Source organism: Tamandua tetradactyla, chromosome 8 (genome assembly GCF_023851605.1).
Source record: "Tamandua tetradactyla isolate mTamTet1 chromosome 8, mTamTet1.pri, whole genome shotgun sequence".
Lineage (NCBI taxonomy): Eukaryota > Metazoa > Chordata > Mammalia > Pilosa > Myrmecophagidae > Tamandua > Tamandua tetradactyla.
In genome coordinates this window covers 104,434,516-104,445,815 of record NC_135334.1, presented here as the reverse complement: position 1 = coordinate 104,445,815, position 11,300 = coordinate 104,434,516, and the positions used below count along the sequence as shown (strand labels likewise).

Below are 11,300 nucleotides of genomic sequence, written 5' to 3'. Positions count from 1 at the left end.
AAGCATAGGCAGGCTTGCTCTTGATTTTGTCTATAGACTCCTAAACCCAAAATTATACAATAAAAAATCCTGAAGTCAAAATAGCTACTAATTTCCTAGCATTCCTTCACACTGGATGGTAAGAAGAAGGGAAAGGATGGGCATGCACTGCTAGATCTGGGAAATAGAGGAGCACCAGGAAAGGCCAATGCCCGTGGCACTGCCACACATGAAGATTTGAGCTGATGAATTTACTGAATGGTTTCTGAGTTTCTCATTTATTACAAAGACTTCTCAATTAACAAGGAGATTCAAGGACCATTACTTTTGAGCTTGGATGATTATGGGATTAGGAATTAGGAGGCCTGAGACCTGAGTTCTAGTCCTGACTGTGCTTTATACCAAATGTGTATACTTATACTACTTAATCTCATAGTGTGTCTACTTCTTAATTTCTAAAACATGGGAAGGGAAGAATGCCTGCTACAACTACCTCAAGATATACTTGACATACCTGAAAAATCCTTCCTTGGCTTCAACTACCATCTACTGAGTCTAGTTAATATACCAGATTCTTTACATATGTTGAATTGTTCCATTCGATATTCCCCTAAGAGACTAAAATTTTTATCTATATCCCAAGAAAATGCTATTCAACTCTATGGACCCCATACTTTTACTCATAAAGTAAAAAGCCAGAATTGATTTCTGAAAATCACAAATGGATACATGACACAGACCTTCCAGGAGGTATAAACACGCAGGTGAAAATCACAGATTGCTCATGACAATAGGAATAAGTCATCATTCAAGCTTTATTTTTTTGTCCTCTGTTCCTTTTTTTGAAATTATTCAATTTGTGACACTTTCACAAAGCAAGAATACAAAGTCAAAGGAGACCTATGCACTCACCACCCCCATGGGATCTGATTCAATGGTTTGCAGCTTTGAGGTACAGCAGGCAGACAGAGCTGTTGGACATTTCAACAGCAGTTAGAGAAGCACCTGCCACAAGATGTTCCTCTTAACTCTGCAACCCAACCTCAGACCCACCATGAGGGAAAAAGCATCATAAACTCCTACATTTTACTTCTAGAAAGCCAGAAGAGAGAGGGCAGTTCTGAATGGCAAAGCTTAGACTAACCCACAAATGTTTTCATGCAATACCAGTGTTAGCTGCACATGCAGTTGCTTTTCCTAAGCACAGAAGAGTTTGTTCTGAACCAGCAACACACTTGTGCTCAGACACATTTGATGTATTCATCATCTATTTAATCAACTTTTCCTAGAGCATACTTTGTGCCAGGTTCTGGAAGACCTGTACTCTATACAATAAAATGGGGGTGGAGAGGACAGACATATTATCAACAGCTAACAATGTTACCAGATGTAAGTCCAATGTGAACACAGAAGAAAAGAAAAGAAGCCAAAATTATTGGAAGGAAGGGGTCCCAACCAAATTGGGTTGCTAGATTTAGAAGAAAATATCTGGCAATCTAATCCCCTGTGAAGGTTGCCCAGCTGAGTCTTACTTTGGAAAAAGGTTAGCAGTTCTTTACTTGAAAATTCAATTTCATTAAAGTGAATTAGAACTACCTTCTGACTCTACAAAGAAATGACACTCCTATGTTCAAGCTCCTACCCTGTCCCCCAATTTCAGTATGAGGGCTTCTTCTAGAATTAAACACACAATAGGCATTCAATAAACATTAAGTATTGAATTCAATAATATGAAAAAATGGGCTAGAAGGTAAAAGGCTGGGCCCCAATTATTTGTGCTTATGCATATTCACCTACTTCCTGATGCTCGGTTTATTCATCTGCAAAATCAGAGGGTCAAATAGATGTTCCAACTCCCCAGCCCCTTTAAGTCAATCCTGAGATGTTCTGCTTTAGTGTATGACCAGGACTAGCTCTACATATTAAAAAATCCATAAACCTCTTCAATTTCCCTTTTAGGGAGGCCAACATTTAATGTGTAAAGATAATATTGTGCAATAATTCATCAGAAAATTACTTTTACTAAAATGAGACAGTGTTATACTTCATAATTCAACTCAAATCTCTTCAAATTTCTATTCCTGGGACCAGTTTCAAATCCTTGGAGCTTATCTATCTTTATACATTGCCCCAAATAATAGGCCAAGCCTTCAACAACAAAAAAATCGTCTATTTATCCATAAGCCTGGTCACGAATGCTGCCTTTCAGCCAGTTATTTTAAAAGGCACACATTTTTCTCTAATAAATAAGGATCATTTTTTTTCCTTTAATTTTCTTCAACATTTCTTTTTTATATGTTAAAATTAACAGGCAAATTAAGGCTGAGATTTTTCTCTCTAAATGTATTCAATTGAATCAATGATACTTGAGTCTAACTGCACATTAAAAATCACTTGGGGAGCTTTTAAAACAAACAAGGCCAGGGTGATACCCTACATAAATTAAATCAAAATCCCTATGGAAGAGACCCCTGACTTGCCAGTGATTCATATGTACAGTGAGACTGAGACCCAGTGAATTAAGCCACCAGAATTTTTTCATGACATTAGATCTTTATATCCTTGCAAGATTTAGGAGGCCATCAGAAGGTCATCCAGATGGGAACATTATGGAGGGATGGACTTGAGGGGAAAATAAAAGTAGAGATGATTCTGGGGGATGAAAGTCACAGGGGACATTTAGTCACTATGATCATTTGTGGAGCTGAACCTCTGCTCAAAGACCTCTTAGAGTTTAGGATGATGTCATCTTTAAAACCACCACATCCAGCAATTCCAATGAGTATGTAAGATATGCAGCTGACAACTCCTTGCATGGACCAGATCGCAGAACACTTTTCAAAAGCCCTTTCATTTGAAACGATGATACAGTTCTTCAAGAAAACTGATCTTGCTTGCTTCCTCCTTAACCATTGCAAGTCTCCTCCTACTTCCTCCCTCTCTTTCTTTTCCTCTTTTTTTCTCCTCCTCTTCTTCTTCTACTATCACCATTAGCAACACTGCTAGAGTTTCTGAAGGGAGGCATGCAGTGATAGAGAAAAGACAGGAGCAGGGTCAGCTGTGCAGAATGATGTATAAATAGAAGTTTACCTTTTTTTCTCTTTGTGGTCTAATTCTGGAGGAATTCAAAGGAGTCAACATTTATTGAGCACTTATTATGTGCCACCTTGAGTTTCTTTTCATTTCCTCATTTTCATCTAATCTTGCTGTAATCCTCTTCAAAGAAGCCAGTATTATCTTTACTTTATAACTGAGAACTTGGAGAAGTGAATGTCCAACATCACATAGTAAGTAGCAAAGCCAATATTTATCTTAATTGTTACCTCCTCCATGATCAACATCCCAAATGCTCAGTGAAAAGTGGTATCTCTCCACAGGCTTCCTAAGCACCGACTTTTTCTTTATAAGACACTTGTCTCATTCTATTTCCTACTGTGGCGATTGATGGACTCCCACTTATAGATCTTTATATATAGTGTTCATTCATGTTCCCCGTTGTGCCTAGCACCTCATTTGGTATAGCACATATCCAATCAACAACAGCTAAAAATTAAATGGATTGGAAAGCATGCTTACATAGCTGATAATTTCATTGGATAAATAATGCTCTCAAGTGCCAAGGAAGCTTTTAAGTAAAGGAGCTGAAATGTGGAAGCTCCTGATTCTTTAATCAGAAGATTTCCATTAATCAGAGATATTTATTGCATGGGAAGGGCCTAGGATAACTAAGTGGCCTATTCTGGGACTGGATTCTAAAGGCTCTAATTTGGGGAGAATTTTATATTTGCAGCTATCTAAAGTATGAAGAAAGTAGCAGGATCAGTCCATAAATGGCAAGTCAATTTTGTCTTACACATCTCATCCACTGGATCGGTAGTGATTGCTTTAAGAGCTGCATCCAGGCTCAGCAGGAAAGACTTCTATGTTTGATTAGCAATGTCTGTCATGGGTAAAGGAAGGGGAGGGATAATGATAGCCATACCACATATTTATTAGCCTTCCGCTAGTTCAAAGTAAGGTCTCTTAGTGAAGGCCCTTTTGATTATTTACCAAATACAAATGTTGAATCCTAAAATCCAGAGGAAGGGATCAGAGTTGGGATACAGAAGCCAGAAAGAGATAAAATGGGGAACAGAAGGAGTAGGTCTAGGGATATACACAAAAATAACCTTGTAGAGATTATAGAGATTTCTAATCAAAAGAGGTATCTGGTGTGTCAGGTTGATTTAAAGGTCCAGAAACAAAATGGGTGGGGATTTAGTGATAAAAATCACAGTTTTCTTAGAGTACAAAATCTAGCTGAGCTGATTTTGTGAGCAAACTACAGCTTCAGCATCTCAAGACTTGCACACCTCAGAACCCAGCATAGACTCGGGAATTCAACTCCCTACAAAGATAAGCAATATAGTGCCACTGATGACATAATGAAATTAGTCCAGTTAACTGTAGTGGGAGATAAATAAATTAGGCCCCATGGAGAGACAGGCTAATATTCATTTAAATCAATTTCTGATGAGAAAATAGAAATGACAGAAAACAGCACAATACATTCTTTTTTTTTTTTTTTGCAAAACTGGCCCTTGTGCTATCCTTTAGGGACACACAGATGTATTAAATAAACATAAGAATAAAATAATTTACTATCACCTGGCTTGAGATCATAACACTTAATATATTAAATAAGGACAAGATGTCAGTTCATGAAAAAGTGCTTCATTTTAAACTTCTATGCTCAAAGTTAAAATTTTAAAAGACAATAACTTTAATTGGTATTGCTACCTAAAACATTTTAAGACAGATTCCTGAAGAGGTAATACAATTCATTTCAAATATATTGGTTAGCATTTTTACATTGCCAAATCATAAACCCTGATTTAAAGAAAAAATAAGTTGAGGGCTATTGGTCAAAGCAAAAATATAATTCATGAAATTGCCTATTGGCCTCCCCTTGGTGTAGACACTAGCGAGAGTTCAGATGTTAGTTAAAATTTGCCATTGTATCCACGGAGTTCAAAATTCTGGCTCTTTGTGATATCAATAAAGTCAAATCTCTTTTTTTCTTTGATCCAATAATCTTAGTAAATGTGTCCTGCTTATTTCCAAACTGTAGATAAATGTCCAAAATGTTGCTAACATTTCATGCAATACAACTGTGTGGAACCACAAATGGATGAGAAAAGGAGCTAAAATATGAGGGAGGGCATAAAAAAAGGTAAGACAAAGGGAAGAGAAATAGTTGGGTGGTGAGTGGATTGTTAGGTAGGGCTGATTCCACACCATACAACTCTGGCTCTGTGTACTTTCTAAGCAGATGTTACTTTCTGTAAGTTGAATCTTTTTATCCTGTTAAAAATGAGAACTTACCATTGTAGAAAGACTTTAAAAAATGGGAAGGCAAACAAATTGCAGTCAGACATCTATATATCACTACTGAACAACTTAAATATATAATTTTCCAGACTATATTTATAATACAGTAGGTACAATAAGCCATACTATATATACTGACTCATAACCCGGTTTTTCACTTAAGATACATTATACGTATTTTGCTACATCAGCAAATATTCACTATGTCAGGTTCTTTAAATCTAAATATTATCCCATTGTATTATTATTATACCATAAATTACTTAACTAACCTATCATTAGCATTTAGTTTTTTCCAATTTCACAATTTAAAATGCTGTGATGAACAGTCTCACAGCAAAATCTTTCTGCAGATGCATGATTATTTTCTTGAAGTACATTTCAAAAAAGTGGATTCACTTGTTTCAAAGGGTATGCGCCATTTGAAGTTTTTTGAAATATAATGCCAAATTGCTCCCAGAAAAGCTGTGTAAATGTACACGGTCAGTTACATTACATAAAAGTGAGCATTTCATTGCAATCTAACCAAAACTATATTTCGTTATCTTTTAAAAAAATATTTGCCAATCCAATAATGGGAAAATGGCGCTTTGTTTTCTTAATTTGAGTAACACGTAGTTTGTTTTTTTTTTTAAAGCTTTTAAAAAGGGAATTTATTATGTTACACGTTTACAGTTCTAAGGCCATTAAAATGTCCAAACTAAGGCATCCAGAGATAGACAGTTATATGTCTTTTTTCTTTTTTCTTTTACATGGGCAGGCATCAGGAATTGAACCCAGGTCTCTGGCATGGTAGGCAAGAATTTTGCCACTGAGCCATTGTCATACCATCCTATATGTAACTTTTCTAAAGATTTTTTTGCAGGAGATCTATTCTTAGTTTCCCACACCTACCTTTCTATACATTGCACTGAAGAGTATGGCTATGACTGATTCAGCTTGGTGCTTTTTCATGTCCCTTCTCTTATGAAGAGCTGATTCTTCCTGACAAATTGAACAATGCCCATGTGCTACTTCCAAGCTGAATGGAAAATGATAGATAAGTCACCACTGACAACGTCCCTGGAATGGCAAAAAGCTGAGATAGTAAAAGTTCCTTCTGACAAAAAGTCTCCCAGCTTAAATTTATTGCCAATGGCAATGAGTGGTCATTTCCAGGTAACCAGATGTATGGCCTTGAGGGCAGACGACCACCACTGCCATCAGACAGTGCAGGTTTCATTAAGAATCCTGGCAGCATCAGTCTAAAGAGAAATATAGAAAGGCTCGTTCTCATTGGCATGGACAGAAAAAAATCACAGAGGTCCACTAAGTATCTCCAGGGCTTGCCAATTTCTCTGCAAAGTAACAGAACAGATGCTTGAATCAATAACATAAGACAGGCAGAAAAAAGAAAGAAGGGAAAAAACACATTCCTAAGTTCCTTATCAGAGACCCCATACCCACCTGGGAAAGATTAACATAAGAGCTCTCAACCAGGTCCCCAGGACCAATGAGAGTGCCCCTGATTTCCCCACACTGACCCTCACATAAGAAGCAGTTTGTGATGGATAAAAATTCTGGAGTCAGAGGTCCTGGGTTTGAAACTTGCTATCCCATATGCTAGGTGTGAGCCACAGACAAACTATTAACCCATTCAACGTTTAACTTTTCTCATCTATAAATGAAAACTAATATTTTCATAGTATTGTTAGGGAAGAATTAAATGAAATTTTATAGAGAAAATATATATCACATATTGTGTTCAATAAGGTTTATACCTTTTCTTTTCTCTATTCTTTGCCCCATAACAATCACCCAGATACTTGCCCAGCCTGTATCAGAATTTCTAAGAAATTAACTTATTCCCTCCCTGCCTCTTTTCCTTCTGCCCTTGACATCAGTTTTTCCATCATCATCCTGGTAATTGAATTTATGAATGTTCCTCTCCTTGGCCACTGGGTCTTTATATTCTCCATGTTGAATCATGCTTGATTTTGACTAATGAATTTGTCATTGGTAAGACTTCTGGTACCTTAGAACAGTGCCTGGCACACAGTGAACCCGGTAAATGTAGTTATTGTCATTATTATCCAGCATTCTGACATTATAATTAAACAATTTCCCTTTTCTGTTCTAGCATTCAGTAAGAGTTAGTCATACTTTCCTCCAAATGAACAGCTGAAATAAGAATACCTCTGTCAACAATGCTACTTTGGAGCATATGTGGAAGGGAGTGGGGAAAGGAACTTCTTCCTCTTTGGATTCTAGGATGTCACGGATCAGGAAAATGTTTGATTACCAGGAATCCAGCACCAGAGCAAGGGAGAATTTGAAAAAAAAAAAAAAATCCAAGGATACTGTCCTTCTCCAGACCCCAGTTTAGCCTTCCATTAACACTCAAGAAGTAGACAAGCTACCAGATATGCCTGAGACTCATGAACAGGCAAAGCATTAACCTGGGGTACAAGACAAATATCATTAGGAGTGGTCATTAAACCTGGAGGTGGGACAGCCAGACCGGCTAGAAATTCTATTTGATGTATTGGGCTCACGTCCCACATTCTGTGTCTCTTATATCTCTGGTAAGAACTACTGAGTTCCCAAAAAAGAAGGGAAGGTAGGACCCTACTGAAAAAGAAATTTGTATGTTGGTTGGAGAGGGAGTCTGGGATGTTTTGAAGCCAAGGGATACAGAGCCAGGATGTAGAGCCAGAATTAGGTCCCCCAAAGAGACATCAGAGTTATGAAACTACTGCAAAGGATACTGGGAGGAGAAAGGCAGCAAAGGAGATAGAAACCTCAAACAAGAGCATAAGGCAGGAACTCAGGATTGAAAGCCATGTAGGCTGAGCATCCACTGGGGCATGTCTTCTTTTCTTTTTTTTTTTTTTAATTTTAATGCAATTTTATTGATATATATTAGATATTCACATACCATGTAATCATCCAAAGAGTATAATCAATGGTTCACACTATCACCATATAGTTGTACATTTATCATCACAATCGACTTTTTTTTTTCTTTTTTGTGAAAAATAATATATACACAAAAAAAGCAATAAATTTCAAAGCACACCACAACAATTAGCTGTAGAACAAGATTTCAGAGTTTGGTATGAGTTACACTTCCACAACTTTAGGTTTTTACTAAATAGTTGCTCCAAGACACTGAAGACTAAAAGAAATATCAATACAATGATTCAGCAATCACATTCATTTGTAAAACCCTACTTTCTCTGTGTAATTCCACTATTTCCTTTGATCTTTCTCCCAGTCTTTAGGGTATATGGACTATGGCCATTCTAACTTTTTCATGTTGAAAGGGGCTGTTGATAATATGGGAAAAGGGGATGGAACTAGCTGATGTTCTGGAAAGGCTGGGCCCTCTGGGTTTTAGGAGTTTCTGGTCTAGAAACCCATCTGGAGGTTGCAGGTTTCTGGGAAGTAATTCTAGTGTATGAAATCTTTGTAGAATCTCATATAAGGCCTTATATGAGATCTAAAGGTGTTCTTTAAGGTTGTTAGGAATGGTTTTGGTCGGGGTTTGGCAAACTATCATAGGTAGCAATGTCTAGCTGAAGCTTATGTAAGAGTAGCCTCCAGAGTAGCCTCTCAACTATTTGAACCCTCTCAGCCACTGATACCCTGTTATACTTCTTTTCCCCCTTTTGGTCAGGAAGGCATTGTTTATCCCTTGGTGCCAGGGACAGACTGATTCCTGGGAGTCATATCCCACATAGCAGGGAGACTTTCACCCCTGGATGTCATGTCCCACATAGGGGGCCTTTCTTCTCAATAGTAGCAGTGTGTATCATCAGGGCAGTGTGCCTTTGAGATGCATTAGGGAAGCAGTATAACCCAATGGCTAGCAAAGTTGGCTCTGAAACCAAATGCCAAAGTTTCTATCCCAGCTCTGTCACTTACTTGATGTGTTATCTTTCACCAATTGCACACTTCTGTGCCTCAATTTCTTCCTATATAAAAGGAGACTAAAAACAGTACAGGCTAACTATGGTTGATTTTGAGGATTAAATAAGGTAATGCATTTAAAGTATTTAGAATAAATTCAGGTATATACCAAGTACCTAATATGTGTTGTTGTTGTTATTATTCTCACTATTATCATATAAGTATTCCTTAGTCCTATGTCCTAGCAAGGATCAATCGCTAAAACAAGATTCAAGATCTTGTCTTTGTTCAGAATGTCAGTCCTTCAATCTATCTCTCCGTATTTAAATATGCATCAATTTGCCATTTTTTGATACAGCTTGCCAAAATGATAAATACTAATTAGTGAATACTTATTTGACTACAAGGTACTAGATGTATGTATTAACACCTTCAATCCTTAAAAAAGTCTGAGAAGAAATACTATCATCTCCTCTACAGCACAGGTCAGCAAATCACAAACCACAGTCCAAATTCAGCCTACCACCTGTTCTTACAAATAATGTTTAATTGGAAAACAGCCACATGATTCATTTACATATTGTCTCTTGTCTATGGCAGTTTTCACTCCACAATGATGGAGTTGAGTAGTTGAGACAGAGACTATAGGGTCCGCAAAGCCAAAATATGTACTGTCTAACCCTTCACAGAAGTTTGCTGATCCCTGTCCTAGAGCTATGAAAACCCTGAGATTCAGGTGATTAAACCCTTTGTCCAGGATCATGTAGCTAGCTTCAGAGAAGGGATTCAAACCCAATTTTTCCTGGCTTCAAGCTCAGACTCTCAATCACCATTCAATAGTCTCCACAAGTGTTGGTCTACATGTACAGGCTATGGAAGTATAAACGACTTAAAATATTCAGAGCAGATGGAGTTCTGTATATATTAGTTATCTAAATATCTGACATCAGACTGATGAGTCAATAGCATTTCCTCCCATTGCCACCCACCAATAAGACAGCATGTCCTCTATCTTTTTGTCAAATGTCAGGCACCATGTAGTGAGCTCAAAGCACATACGTCCCATTTTACCCATTTGCCAAATCCCTCAGCACAGGTCTCTCCCTTTGGAGTTAAATCAAGCAAAGATTTTTCTGTTAGTGCTCCTTCTTTACAATTAATACAGTTCCTAGTATTGAGCTAGTTTGCAGCATTTCTACTTCCAGGTGAGTATGCCTGTGAGAGTGCAGGGAAGAAAAGAATAACTCAATCCTGACTGGGTTTCAAAGTGGTCAGACTTACCTTACATTAGATTGTCTAGGGTGATGGCTCAGTTTTGTGCTGGGGTTAAGATGATAGCACATTCTATCAGAAAGAGCTCAGCATCATGAGTTCAAACAATCCATCTTGAACTTTAGTGTTATTTTAGTTTGCTAAATGCTGCCAAAATGCAATATACCAGAGATGGAACAGCTTTTTAAAAAAGGGAATTTATCAAGTGACAAGTTTACAGTTCTAAGGCTATAAAAATGTTCAAAACTAAGGCATCCAGAGAAAGATACCTTGACTCAAGAAAAGCCATTGATATTCAAGGTTTCTCTCTCAGCTGGGAAGGTACATGGTGGCATTTGTTAGCTTTCTCTCCGGGCTTCTCATTTCAAACAGCTTCCCCAGGGTTGTTTTCTTTCTGCATCTACAAAGGTCTCTGTGTGGGCTCTGAAGCTTTTTCAAAAATGGTTCCCTCTTATGTATAAGTGACCCATCTTGAATGGGTGGAGATATATCTCCATGGAAACACTTTAATCAAAAAGATCTCACTCAACAACATTGAACCAGGATTAAGAAGCTTGACTTTTCTGGGGTATAAAAAAGTTTCAAACTGACATAGTGTGCCTAAGAATTACCTTATGATCTTACTAAAACCTAGCTGGTTTACATCCTCAGAGATGCTGATTCAATAAGTGGGGCCTAAGAACTTGCATTTCTAACAAGCCTCAAGGAGATGCTTGACCACATTTTGCATAGCACTGCAGGGGCGCACTACCTACTCCCTGAGCAAACCACTAAAACTTCCTAGGCTT

At 37.6% G+C, this 11,300-nt stretch overlaps 1 long non-coding RNA gene across 2 annotated transcripts in view; it reads right to left on the bottom strand.

Moving 5' to 3' along the window:
* Positions 1–6,003: 6,003 nt before the first annotated feature.
* Positions 6,004–11,300, bottom strand: part of LOC143644809 (uncharacterized) — a 40,742-nt gene continuing 35,445 nt past the window's right edge. For both annotated transcript variants that reach the window (XR_013156877.1, XR_013156878.1), the window contains exon 5: positions 6,004–6,370. This is a non-coding gene — a long non-coding RNA (uncharacterized LOC143644809). The remainder of the gene's footprint in view (positions 6,371–11,300) is intronic.